General features: G+C 30.7%; 1 protein-coding gene across 2 annotated transcripts in view; it reads left to right on the forward strand.

Moving 5' to 3' along the window:
* Nucleotides 1-14,797, forward strand: part of LOC139490796 (suppressor of lurcher protein 1-like) — a 387,332-nt gene that overhangs the window by 133,359 nt on the left and 239,176 nt on the right. For both annotated transcript variants that reach the window (XM_071277831.1, XM_071277832.1), the window contains exon 2: nt 2,214-2,309. The gene's annotated coding sequence lies outside the window, so the exon portion shown is untranslated. The remainder of the gene's footprint in view (nt 1-2,213; nt 2,310-14,797) is intronic.

The following is a 14,797-nucleotide window of genomic DNA, read 5'->3' on the forward strand; positions in this document are numbered from 1 at the left end:
TCAATGGGCAATTACAATAATATAAGGCACATTAGTTCAACCAAATACTTGTCGATAAACTCATATGTTTCGAAAGAGAAAGCAGTCAGTACTCACTAGTAATGACCGTCTTGTTGATCATTCATAAAAAAAAGATGACAGAAAGCAAAGGAGGATCGGCTATTTGGTTATAAAAATTGTAAGATCTGTTTCAGCATTGATTTTGCCATGCTATAAAGGACTTTCCGTTTTGAATTTCTCTTAGAGTTTGATATTTTTGTTATTCTGCTTTTCACTTTAATTTCCTGTGACATTCAAATAATCTATGCTTGCGTCCGTTATACATTCGGAGGGATTACTCCAATCCTACTATGTTTCACCTTTAAGTCATTTATTTGCTAGCAGCAACCCAATATTTGTGTCTTACAAGTTATTGGTTTGTCGGTTAAATCATCTGAAGTTTGTCTTCTGTATTACACAGATTAAAATTGTAAGTTTACAAGAGGAAAATAATGCCACTGTTAATAAAGGAGTGTATCATGACAGAAATGTATGGAATATTTCGTATAATATTATATCTGATGTGTCCCCGTCGTATAATATTATATCTGATGTGTCCCCGTCGTATAATATTATATCTGATGTGTCCCCGTCGTATAATATTATATCTGATGTGTCCCCGTCGTATAATATTATATCTGCTGTGTCCCCGTCGTATAATATTATATCTGATGTGTCTCCGTCGTATAATATTATATATGATGTGTCTCCGTCGTATACTATTATATATGATGTGTCCCCGTCGAATATAGATTATAAATCTGATTCAGATGACAACAAACACATTTAAAAGGAAGAGATTATTCATAAAAGATGTATTTACTGATAGAAACCAGCTATTCAAGTTATTGGAATTGCTTTTGTTAATGATAAGATTTGTTTGGCGCCCTTTTATAATTCATATGTTGTAACATATTATTTACAAAATGAAAAACTTACACGATATTAGTGACATAAATGAATATTGCGACACTAAACAATGTATGTATCATAATACTTTTTGATCTGTATTTTGTCTACATACTGATTTAGTTACACGTATCAATAATTAATTATGCTAAAAAAATATGAGGAGTTTCAATAATGCAGAATATATGGAATTGAAATGGCTTTTTTTTTTAGATCTCTATATCAATATTTATATATAAATCAGAGTCTAACCACGAACGATATATTTAATTCGATGTATAATTCGAAGATATTTATGTAATAAGATTGTCTTGTGGGGTAAGGTTCTGTGTAGGATTTCCAAAAAATATGAAAATGATAATTATTTGATTGGGTTCGTGTTGTAATTTGCTATGATGTGGTTAGTATTTTTCAGACTTATGAGGTTTATTTGTTCCTTGGTATCTTGTGTTTCTTTCTTCGACTATGTAAGACGTCACGGTGATAGCAGGAATGACACTCTGTAAAGTCTCCACATTAAATAATATTTTTTTTCTTCAGACATTAAATAATTGCCCTATCATGGTACAAAGTACATTCTCCTCTCAAATAATTGTAGCCATACATTCAGTTGCTAACTAAATTCACTTTACATTACATTTATAAAAGTGAATGTACCATGTAAGAATGGCATTGAAAGTGTTAAATTACAACCATTAGCATAAAGTGAGTTTATCGAATTATTATTTTTGTAGGTCTGTTAGCTTTTTGGTATCTTTTGTTTCTTTCTTTGGTTATGTAAGACGTCACGTTGATAGCAGAAATGACACTCTGCAAAGTGTTCAGACTATATATAATTGCCCGATCATTGTACAAAGTACATTCTCCTCTCCAATAATTGTAGACATACTTCGCTAACTTAAGTTACTTTATATAACAATTATAACAGGAAATGTACCATATATGTTTGGCATTGAAAGTGTAAAATGACGACCATTAGCATAAAGTGAGAATTAAATTCGAATTATGATTTTTTTATGTTCCCAGACATATTAAAACGGAAACCGATCTATTACAAACTTTGCTTTTAGGAAAATATAGTTCACGTAAAAGTACACATAGCAACGTTTTATTGTTTCAGAGAAAAAAATTGCTAGAGGCCATTTGACTCATTTTAACTACATTGAAAATAACAACGTTATAAGTCCGATACATTTTGATATCTTTCTATTGTTTATTATGTATATACCAGTTCTATATCTTTACGTCCATATTTTCTGTTGTAGATCTACGTGTTCTGATATAACAAATGTGTGTTGAATGAAATTCTCTCTTTTGCACCTTGACAACTGGACTTCCAGGATTTTTGTATTCTTCTGAAGGTAGGTCGTAATGTTTTCTTACGTCTTGTCGTCATATATATGATATTAATATTTGCGCAACTCTTTGTCATTTCGCTCCTTTTGATTGCTGACTATGAGGTTTGGGCGTTGCTCATGATTGGAGGCCTTACGGTGACCTATAGTTGTTAATAGTGTTTTGGGGTAATTTTATCACTGTCTCATTGGCAATCAAACCACATCTTTTTTATATATGAAATGTTATCTTTTGTGGACTTATTATACTTTTCATCGTGTTTCGATGTTTAATGTTGCGTTATTAGTTTTTCTTCAATTTTTTGAATGGCCTCTTGTAATCTATCGTTCTAGTACTTTCAAAAACAATTTGTGTTTTCTTAATTTATTTAGATATTGTATCTGCAAATACTCATAATGCAGGACCTAACTCCAGTAATCAAGTTTGCGTTGAATTGACATAAACACCAATCATTTTGTCTCTCTTTAAAGACACATTATTTTGATATTTATTAATGAAGTACGTTGAATTTGGAGAAACTGACTAGAGAAAAATTTAACATTTCATTTTCCTATTTGAAAAGCTTTTTTTGATAAATATTTCTTAAGAACTCTTCTTTAAATTTACTATACCAGTAATATAAATTTAAATCTTGGCTAATACAAATGATGCTACTTTTTTTCCATTATTACTATTATCCATACGGAAACAAAATATATCAGTACGACACGAAAGCACCAACCTGCAACATAATTGAATAAAGTCAGTGTGTATTATATATTATGTTTCTTCTAGTAGAAGTTTCTTTTTAACAACTATGCTACATCTGTGTCCGTCAGAAATACATACTGTATAATCGCACCTATTGTAAGTAGTGGTGTTTAACACGATCACAAGGTTATCCATATGGATCAATATGGGGTTAGTAGATGTCATATGCAATCAAGACGTCATGTCTATTGTTAGTTGTTACGTCATTATTACTCTGATCGTACTTTGTTGTATTTTTGTATACAAAAATTTGAAGGATTAGTTCTGTGTGACCTCTCACGATAGTAAGTACAATTCATAGAAACATTCGGGCTTAGGTCTCTTCTCTATGGATTTTACTCTCTGTGGACCCGTAGGAGTTAAAAACCATATAACTAAAATGTAATAATGTTGGTTCCATTTGACATATTATTCTAGAACAAACAATAATAGAAAGAACTTCTATCAAATGACAAGTGGAAATAACGGAACAGGTCTTAAAACAGTCGTGATAAGAAAAGATTTTTTCAAGTTCAAAAGTCTTTTAAATTTATTTCTAAAAATGACAGCCAGTAGAAACATAAGATAGTCAATAAAAAAAAATAATGCAATGTTCTCTATGTTTTGTTATTATTTGCAAGTAAAAAGTCGGATTTATCTAATGTTAAAAAAAACTTCCAATTCTTTTTGAATTTAATACTTATGTTCACGTTTCAACTTTCAATGAAATTTATTAACTATGTAATTATTATGAAACAAGCAAGGTTGACTTTATTTGTATTTGGCTTTTATTGTTGTACTTTTTCCCTTTTTTTTACATCTAGCTCTAAAAAATCGTTGGCATTCAAATATATGTTCGGTTTCGAGTGTTTCGAGGTTTTTACCTGATAGAGGTAAATTAAGGATGCAATTTATAAAGAGTTGTTTTAACTTTTTACCATTATTTTAATTTATTCTACTTCTGAGTGTTGATATTCCTCTTTGTATATTTTGCTTTTATAAATGCCCGTTACTTAATACAAATATTCAAACTTCTAAATATTATGGTAAACTCTGGGAATCAATGTATATGCAACGAGTATTACTGCAGAATGAGATTCTGTTTTCGAAAATTAAAGAATTGTAACTCCAAGGTTGCTCGATTTTATCTTCTTCTATACGCAAAGTGTCCACCTCTATGTAAACAAACCTTTGAAATTCCTTAATCCAATTTAATCAAATTCTTTTGAAGCAACGCTAGGTTAAATGTTTTTAGTGTCGTTCTTTGTCGATACAAAGAGTTTTGTTCATCGTTAAACTTAAAACTTATCGATAGCTTAAACATACCAATCCTCTTCAATCCCAATATGACAATTTTACAAGTTCAAATACATGGAAGAAAAATGTATTGAAGCAAATCAGTAGCAATATATTATTGGCCGTCAGCGAACGCTTTTTATTCCAATAATTCAATCACATTGACAATAATGACATAACAATATAATATCAATAAACCCGTTGTCTTCTGTTGAACAGCAGTAGTGTATTCACACCTCCAACTCACTATTTGAAATCAAATGCTAGATAGGACATGGGTTGAACTAAAATTGAGAATATTCACGTTCCATATGAGGGAAAAGTGTCACATTCGTTATGTTTTAGGCTAGCTTTCGTCTCGCATTTAATCGATTATATTACATCTGAGGAAGATGTTTTTTTTCTATCATAATATTACAATTGTACCAGAGTTTTAAAAAATAATTCCAAAAAGGTCTTAATTGATCTTCATTTTATGAACTAACGCATTGGTAGGATACTGAAGACTGAAATAAGGCTAGAAATAACCTCATTTATAATTAGTAATCCATTTAAATCTAACTGAAATTTAGACAACACAATTCATCGATGTGCATTCCATTTATAAATATATAAAATATAAAAACCCTTGTACATGAAACAAACAAAAACTATAACTGCAAAAAGTGGAAGACCGGGTGAGTCCTCGTGGTATTTTATATAGATAAGTCTTCATTATCCGCCAGACGATTCATCGCTCAGTGCAAATATCACAAGTGGGAATGATACACTGTTGATAAAATTACAGATCTGACGACTATACTTGTAATTAAGTTAGAAAACCGCGAACACATGTTGGTAATACATGTAAACGTAGTTGCTGCTGAAAATGGGACCAAAGTAGAATTTTCTGAATAATTCGTACAATATATAAATTAAGCAATGAATATTATATCAGCTTAATCAATGACAGTGAGATAATTCGGGATAAAGATGAGAAAATACTAGTTGTTGTTAAATAAACTATGGTTATTGATTAGAGTGTTTTACAGTCTTTAATGGTCAGATATTGCCTAAACGGAGCTTTATATTAGAAATATATATACTCCTGAGATGACTGTTTACAATGAAGAAGCTAATATCATATCGGAATAACACAATATTGGAAACAAATAAACAGTTTATCCTGTCTAAAAATCACATTTTAGTAAAAAAAAAAAAAAAAAAAAAAAAAATACAACGAACACGATAACAAAATAAAAAGAGGAAACAAAAGAATGGTATCCCGCTCTGTTAAAAAACAATACTACTACAAAAGCTTCTGCGGTAAAAAAAGATAAAAAAAAAAAAAAATACTTCGTTAATCAAAACCAAGCTTGTAACAAGTATTTAAAATAGCAATAAAGTTGTAAAAGATAAAATACATTTACCAAACTGTATCTATTCATATTTTTACGGGATTCATGTTGTTCTGTCTTTCGTTTTACGTGTCTTTTTTCTTTATTGCCATGGAATTACATTTTTTTTGTATTCAACTTATGGTTTTTGGTTGTCCCCATTGTAATTTTCACCTCATTTTAGCGATGCAAAAATGTAATATAGAAATAAAAATAATTTGAATAGCGATATTCCAATATGAAAAGATAAAATAAAACATCCATTTCCAAAAAACACCAAAACATTATGGTGCCATGGATCGATACAGTAAAATGTATTTGTCGTCATGTGACTATTATAGTGATTGTTTTCCACTTTTGAGGTAAAAAAAAAGATATCTATAACAACAATTTTTCAAAAAAAAAGGTTTTTTGGTTTGTTTGTATGTGCTTGTTTATTCATCGATTAATTCCATGTATCAATGTGTACATTATGACAAAACGAAGTAACTATCTTTTAATAATCACACGACGTTGTAGCGTGAAATCCGACAACTTACAGCAGTTGAAACTTTTTTTTCGCAAAGCAATTAGTTAGTCGTTTTGTTGCAATTTTATTCTAGTATATGGCATATACCACCCGTTGCACATTCGAATTTTAATTCTAAACTGTTATAACGTTTGTTATGGTTATTAAACACTTGACGCCGGTCGAAGAATGTGTTTCATTGTTTTAAATGAGAGTGAAAGAAAATATGAATCAAATTGCAAATATAGTCTTAAAAAGATGCCCTATTCCTTTTTCTATTGTTTAATTTGAAAAAGAAATCAGATTTTCGTTCAGCCTTTATACTGTTCTTTCTTTGTGAAGACATTTGCTTTTGTATAATATTGAGTTCGATAATCAAGAGAGTGTTAAAATTGATTTCCAAGCTATAGTCTGGACAGGGAAAAAATCCGCCGATACGGTTGACGATTGTTGATTACTTGAGAAATATGCAACAGTAGTATTTAGATTGTCAATTTGTATTCTGTATTATGCCTTTTTCACTGCCGAAATAACACTGTTGAATTTAAGAAAATCTGTGTTAATGTTATATTTTACACTATATCATTTACAAATCTAATACCACTTTTAAACCATTCTTGATAAATTACTGATTGATGATCAATCTTGAAATAATTATATAGCCATAGTCGATTTGATAAAAATGAATCATAAGTGAAGTTTCTTTCTTTTTGAATAATTATTTCCAAGGATCTTTGTACATCTTTCCAAAAATGGTTGTTAACTGTCATAATTTCATAATGTTGTATAATATAATCAACACCACAAATAAACAACTTTCTTTATCTATATTTGACATAAAAAAATTACTATCTCTCTGCAAAATGTTGATTTAAGTGCTGTAATGAACACATTCAAATCGCGCATTTTCAAACCTCCCTCCAAATAATGGTTGATTAGGATATCCTTCTTAACTCTATGTATAGGTGAGTTCCATATGTATGTATAATTAAGTTCATTTATTCTCTTAATAATATCATCTGAGGGATTTGGCAGATATATATATAATGAGATGGTTTACAATAGGCAAGACTAGAGTTTTAATCACAGTTATTCTACCTATTACAGTTAGATTCCTTTTAGACCATTGATTTAAAGTATTTCTTATCAGTACAATTCTTTCAGAATAATTTATCTTAACAATTTTTTCAAGATCTACATCAAAATTGATTCCTAGTAATTTCAAAGTAGTTTCATCCCAAGACAGATTTCTGTTAGGACAAAATGTGTGTACTATATTTTTTGCTCCCAAACCAAATAAATTGTGTTTTTGTGAAGTTAATATTCAGTCCAGATAATTTTGAAAACCAGTCTAATTCAAGTCAGGAGCCTGTAATTCAGTGGTTGTCGTTTGTTTATATGTTACATATTTGTTTTTCGTTCATTTTTCTATATAAATAAGACCGTTAGTTTTCACGTTTGAATTGTTTTACATTGTCTTATCGGGGTCTTTTATAGCTGACTATGCGGTATGGGCTTTGTTCATTGTTGAAGACCTTACTGTGACCTATAGTTGTTAATGTCTGTGTCATTTGGGTCTCTTGTGGACAGTTGTCTCATTGGCAATCATACCACACCTTCTTTTTTATAATTCTAACAATGATTCTTGCAAAGATTTTTTATTCCCATCAAAAATCAAAGAGGTGTCATTAGCAAGTTGTGACAATTTGTGTTCAACCCGTGTGACCTTTATACCACTAATGTCACTAATTCCTCTTATTTTTAATGTCAGAATCGCAAAACATAAAATAAATAAATACGGAGACAAGGGTCCCCTGGTCTACTAACTCTTCCAATAGTAAAACAAAAATCGGAAAGGTAACCCCTGGATGACAGCAGAGTTGATATTATTGTAAAAAACTTTAACCCAATTCGCCAAAATTCAAAAATTTCAAAACATATATCAAAAATTTCCAAGATATGGAATCGAAAGCTTTTTTCAAAATTTGTTCCTCTGTGTACTGTATTATATCATAAATGAGTCTTATATTTTTCCAATATACCTACCACTCATAAAACCAGTCATTTCAAAATTTATCAATTTATCTAGGACACTTTTACATCTTTTGCAATGGCTAATGATCAATTTTTATACACAGTATTCTGTAAAGATATTGGGCGCCATTTTTTTCAAAAGTGGCGGGGTTTATGTGCTGTAATGAATTATCATTGATATGGTTATATTTATAAATTAACTATTTACAAAATTTTGCATTTTTGAAATACCAAGGCTTTTCTAATTCAGGCATAGATTACCTTAGCTGGATTTGGCAAAACTTTTAGGAATTTTGGTCCTCAATGCTCTTCAACTTCGTACTTTATTTGGCCTTTTTAACTTTTTTGAATTCGAGCGTCACTGATGAGTCTTTTATAGACGAAACCCGCGTCTGGCGTATATACAAATTTGGTCCTGGTATCTATGATGAGTTTATTTATTCCCTTTCGGTAATAATCCCTTGCTTTTGTGTAACAGATAGTTCCCCTGTTTTTGCACCATAATTTAAAGAATTAACAATAAAAATTTGAAGATCCTTCCAAATAAATTTATAGAACTCAGCTGAAAAACAATCCGTTCCAGAAGGTGATAAAATTGCATGGTCATGAACACTATTTCATAATGAAGTATCATCCTTTGCAGTATTTAATTATGAAATAGTGTCCATTGAGAGTATTGAATATGACATTTTGTCCGACATATAATATTTAATTGTGGACAATACTTTAAGGTAAACCTACGTCACATTTTGACATGTTGTGCTTACATTATTTGATTGTGCGTTTCTCTGTTCTGAATGTTCTTGTGTATGTTTGTATTGTATTTTTGTCACGTACTGTTTTCGCGATATTTGTTTAGCACTGTCATAAAGCGGAATGTTTGGCATGCCATTAAACCAGGTTCAACCCACCGTCTGTTCTTAAAATGTCCTGAACCATGTCAGGAATATGGTAGTTGTTATCAAATAATTCGTTTCTGTTTGTATTAGCGTTTGTTTGTGTTGCACTTTGGTGTTCCTGTTGTTTCTTTGTTTTCCTCTTATAGTTTGTGTGTTTCCCTCGGTTTTGGTTTGTAAATATAAAAAAGATGTGGTATGATTGCCAATGAGACAACTATCCACAAAAGACCAAAATGACACAGACAGTAACAACTATAGGTCACCGTACGGCCTTCAACAATGAGCAAAGCCCATACCGCATAGTCAGCTATAAAAGGCCCCGATAAGACAATGAAAAACAATTCAAACGAGAAAACTAACGGCCTTATTTATGTAAAAAAAATTGAGCGAAAATCGAATATGTAACACACAAACAAACGACAACCATTGAATTACAGGCTCCTGACTTAGGACAGGCACATACATAAATAATGTGGCGGGGTTAAACATGTTAGCGGAATCCCAACCCTCTCCCTAACCTGGGACAGTGGTATAACAGTACATCATAAGAACGAACTATAAAAATCAGTTGAAAAAGGCTTAACTCACCTGTTGTTTTTTTTTTCTCACACGAGTTATGACTTTTGAAGACTGGTATACTTCTGTTCCCTTTATTTATGTATCATAAAGGTTTATTCGATGAATCCAAAATCGGGAAAAAAGAAATGTATTCTGATTAATAGAACAAGTAAAAGTAGTTTTTAAAAATAAACCAAATTTCACATAAGTCGACATACTCAATTTTTAATACTGTTCCGTAGATGTTTGGTTGGAAAGACACACACAATTAAAAAGTTTAGATATTACAGTGACTTGACTGTTAGTGTTTTTATTCACATAGTGTGTGATTCTTATAAATATAGAATACTTTTCGAAAGAAAAACTCTATAAAAGCTTAGTTTTGACATTTTTATAGCAATTCAAAATAAAACAGTTCACCTTTAGTATGGTAATGGCTGTAATATAACTATACAGATTGATAGACTGATTTAGGAATTACATCAATACAGTGGAGTTACAGACTTATAGGATTGTAAGTATGATTTATTTTATCACTTTGCACTTTCACATTTTGGCTGAACAGTTTGTTCAAATTTTTGACCAGTTGAACAATTTGATTTAATAAAACAAATTGCAATTGGGTCAAAATTTTGAATGAGTTGCAATTGGTGAATAGCAACACTAACAGTCAAGTCACTGTAATAAGAAAACTTTTTTGAAAAAAACATTATGTTGCCTGGGATAATTAGGCTCCACACAAAGCAATGTGTATAGAAAGTTTAGGCATCAGTACTTTACCGATATTGAATCAGATGGAGAACACAAATTCAAATAAAAAAAGCAAAAAGGAAAAGGACATAATCGGTTTAAATACAGATTAGACGACTTGTCTTGTATCCTGTTATATGAGAACTGGATCAGAGTCATATAGAAATTGTTTCAGTCAACCAATTAACGATGGTTACAACGCTTTGGGGTGATAATACAAAAGTATAATTTGATATTTGCAAATCAACTAAAATAGGTAATATTTATTTAATGTCGGTCATTGACCGAAGAAAGATAGTGCAGTTAAATTAAACTCATTCTATATGTCAGAGTTTTCACTAAACCAGTAAACGTAATTGAGTAGGCACTTGCTGTGTTCAAAACCCATCGGTTGCCTCGGACTGTATTCTACGTTATTGCTTGGGTCGTTGTTTCTTTGACATATTCTCAGTTTTCATTTTCAATGTTATAAGAATCATTGGAAAATTCTGTTATCATAAAATAAAATCACATTGAACAAAATTTTATTCTTCATTCTACTAGTTTATACAAATTAATAATAAACACACACAATTCAAACTCACAATAACTTAAAAAGATTAGATCATCATGAAACAAACATAGCATTATATACTTTCATGTACTATAAATTCAACAATGTTAAGCGTGCATATAGCTAAGCTATTTTAAAACAACGGACATAAATACAAAAAACAAATAACTTCGATTTAAAAATGCTTGCAAATACAACAATGGTTGGATATCAAGTTGCAACGTTCACAATGTTAAAAAATCGACATAAACAAAAAACAAATATATACATGCTTTGAAAAAATAAACAAAAATATCACATTTGCATTGTGAATCAAACGTAATCCAGTGAAACAACAAATGCTTGCAAAAATCTAAATCCTCATGATATTGTTTGTTATTAATGAAAAACGAATTGAATCATTGGTTCTAATTTTGCTAATTTGACTTCTTTTGAAATGAAAACCTGGATTTAAAACACTGTTTAAACAAAGTCTTCATATGTCTAGTTCGGTGATAACAAAAAACAATTGGGAAATTCCGACATCATCATATGATATTTGGTATGCCTCTTGTTCAATTTGGTCGTATGTTTATAACCGAGTGTAAATTAACTTTTCACATTTACTATCATTATCATTTTAATTATATTATTAGCATAAGAATAATTAATTTTAATCTTGTTATATTTACAATTTTTCAAGCGGATCCTCAGTCTGGCTCAATAGTAAGATCAATAAGACGTAGGAATATATATAATTCATGTAATCAAATACTTCGTTACTAATTTGTGCGGCTACAACTGTGACACTTTTACTGTAAAGTTTCGTGATAAATTATATCCCAGAACGGAAAGTTGATATGCACTACAATTTTATCAAAGTCAAAATATAGGGCTGTGCGGCATATTTCCCATATTTATATGTCCTGAATTTGTTCGAGTTTAAACTACCATGTTTTTCTATACTGGTAATATTCCAAAATGATGTCTCTATGAGATGAAACATAGAGATCATATACCAGTACGTTAACAAACTAACATATCTATGAATATTATATATCTCCCCAATAGAGGCATGGTTTGAGAAACAGCTGTATTTACAAAGTACAACCTATAAGGTCAATTTTGCCTAAGCGAGTTGAAACCTTAGTTTCTTTTCATTTTAAATTTGATAAACGGGCCATTTTAGAAAGGGGGTTGTTATAAATCATGTCATTACAAAAGAACTGACTACTGAGCTGGGGACACGCTCGGGGATTTATATCCCACCAGTAAATGTATCGGTACATTGCTGTAAAAAATGAAACAAATACGGTTATACGGAGATGTATTATCTTTTAAACAGATCCTCGCTTTGGCTCTATATATTCCTTATCTTATTTCCCACTCTATAGAACCAAACTGAGGATACGTTTACAAAATATAAAGATAGCGATATCAAGATTCCCGTTCTTGCTGTTAATTTCAGCAGTTAAAAACTACTCGTATTGGTATTACAATAGAATATCTTTAATTTTGAGTAAAACAGAAATGGATAATATGAAAGCTATTTCTTTAAATCTTTGGTTATCTCTCCAAAGTTTATCAATAAAAGTTTTTATTCTTTGGAAATGAATGCTGTCAAAGTCCATTGTTAAATCCAGACGATTGTTGTCCATTATTAATTTGAAGCCTATGGGGATTGCAAGTATTATAGCGCAAAAGAAATATGGAATTGGTGAAATTAAGTAGTAAGTTATACAAAGATAAATGCATACCATTATTCCAAATTCAAAGTGGGATATGTGGAAGATTTCAAATGTAACGATATACATGAGAATGTGTATTGCGATCTGCAATATGGCATTTCCGTTACCTGTTTGCACAATAACTTCAACAAAATGTTCCAAAAACTCATGGGTAAGGTATTCACAAATCAGCAAAATTATGCACACAGCAAGAAGTCGTTTTTGTTTTCTCTGATGAATATCTTGCCCAATTAAAATTACTCTCTCAGTCAAGAGACAAATATAACATACTACACCTGAGCTTACGATAAGTGCATCAACAAAACTTGCGCTTTTTACCACTTGAAGCCCTAGGAAAATATTGTTTGTATCAAAGCACTTTGGACTGGTAAATGGCCATAATAAGATGATAAACAGCAAACAATAAATGTCAATGTACACCCATTTCAATGTATCTTTCTCTTGTACAAGTAGTAGTAGAAATATAAGAAACGCCAGAGCCCCAGTACATGTAGTAATATCTGAAAAAAATCAAAATTGTAGTTTTTATCTTTTGGTTGTTACGTGTTGCTCAATCTCAATTTAACTGCATAGTACTTGTTATTGCTGGGTTTTTTTTGTCATTTTTTTTTAGTGATTTCGAAATTGCCTGTTTTAATTTTTTATAGCTCTCTTTTTTATCTTATTCATCGTTTTTAACAATAATATTAAATAAAAGATACATAATAAATCCTAAAAATAATAATGCGTGAAATAAAGTATGTCTTTATTTTCAATCCCGCGAAAAAGGTACTACCATACTATGTGTAAATTTTCCGGACCATATGAGTATTTGGACCATACGCGTACGGTCATGACCATATGGGTATATACTCGGGTATGGTCGGGGAGATTTACACTCTGTTACAGTTTACTCCTAATACTTCTAAACTCTTCACACGGTACGACCGTTCATTAAAAAGACGCTATCATATATGTCATTTTATTATCATATTATAATAAAGAGATTAACTAAATGAAAATAAGAAGTTTCACATAGTTAATTTTACTACCTAGTCAAAACTATAATAAACACATTTTATACCAATGGTCATTACTGAGTTGTTATTACGAGTGAATAGTGATATGTCGACTTGAAAAGATAACGTCCAAAGTTTTTTTTCAATAAACTGTTATACAAGAAGTCAACGGCTAGGAACATAGTTTATTTAAGATGTTTTGTGAATATGGTGTACTGTAGTCATATTACGATATTTGAGATCTAGAGCTTCATAAACATCGTAGACACATCGGAATGGCCCAGGACCTCGGCATCACTCCAGCGAAAAAGCTATTTTAACCGTGAGGAAGTAAATGTCCCCATTAAACTACATGCAAGAATGTAATGAGCGATGAAAATTATCTATGGCAACATTATTTCATTTTAACGTAGCCTTTGAATTAATTCATTGTCATTTGACCATCATTGTTTTTTTTAGATAAATGCATATTTGAAAAAAATACCTATATGGTCAAAATACGCATATGGTCCGGCCCGTTAATTACAAAACGAGTATATATTCATATGGTACGCGTATGGTCGGACCATATGAGTATACGCATATGGTCATGTCCATACGCGTATGGTCCTAGTACTCATATGGTCCGGAACATTAATATCATATTCAAACTACCAACCTTTCCAAAATACTAGTATTAAGACTCGATACATAAACAGCAAGCTCCATCTTTGTGGAATTCCTCGATATTCTTCAATTTGGTTCATGTTTTTATCAAGAGATCTCCTAATATCTCACTGCTTACTTAATCTGAAAATATTTTTGAAATCTATATGTATAACATACATATTTTGCAATAAAATTGATATCAGTAATAATTTTGAAAGATTAGTGACAACATATCCAGTATCATTGAATAGTTTTAGCGTTATATTTGATTACATATGATTATTTTCATCTCTTAAAATTCTTCTTTTAATAGCTTATGGAGATCAAAATCTGCTAACCCTTTCGGAGCACCTAATTTCACCTCAAGTGTTTGGTGGGGTCTATGTTACTAATTATTTAGTTTTCTTTGCTGTGCTT

This window comes from Mytilus edulis, chromosome 10, assembly GCF_963676685.1.
Source record: "Mytilus edulis chromosome 10, xbMytEdul2.2, whole genome shotgun sequence".
Taxonomy (NCBI): Eukaryota; Metazoa; Mollusca; class Bivalvia; order Mytilida; family Mytilidae; genus Mytilus; species Mytilus edulis.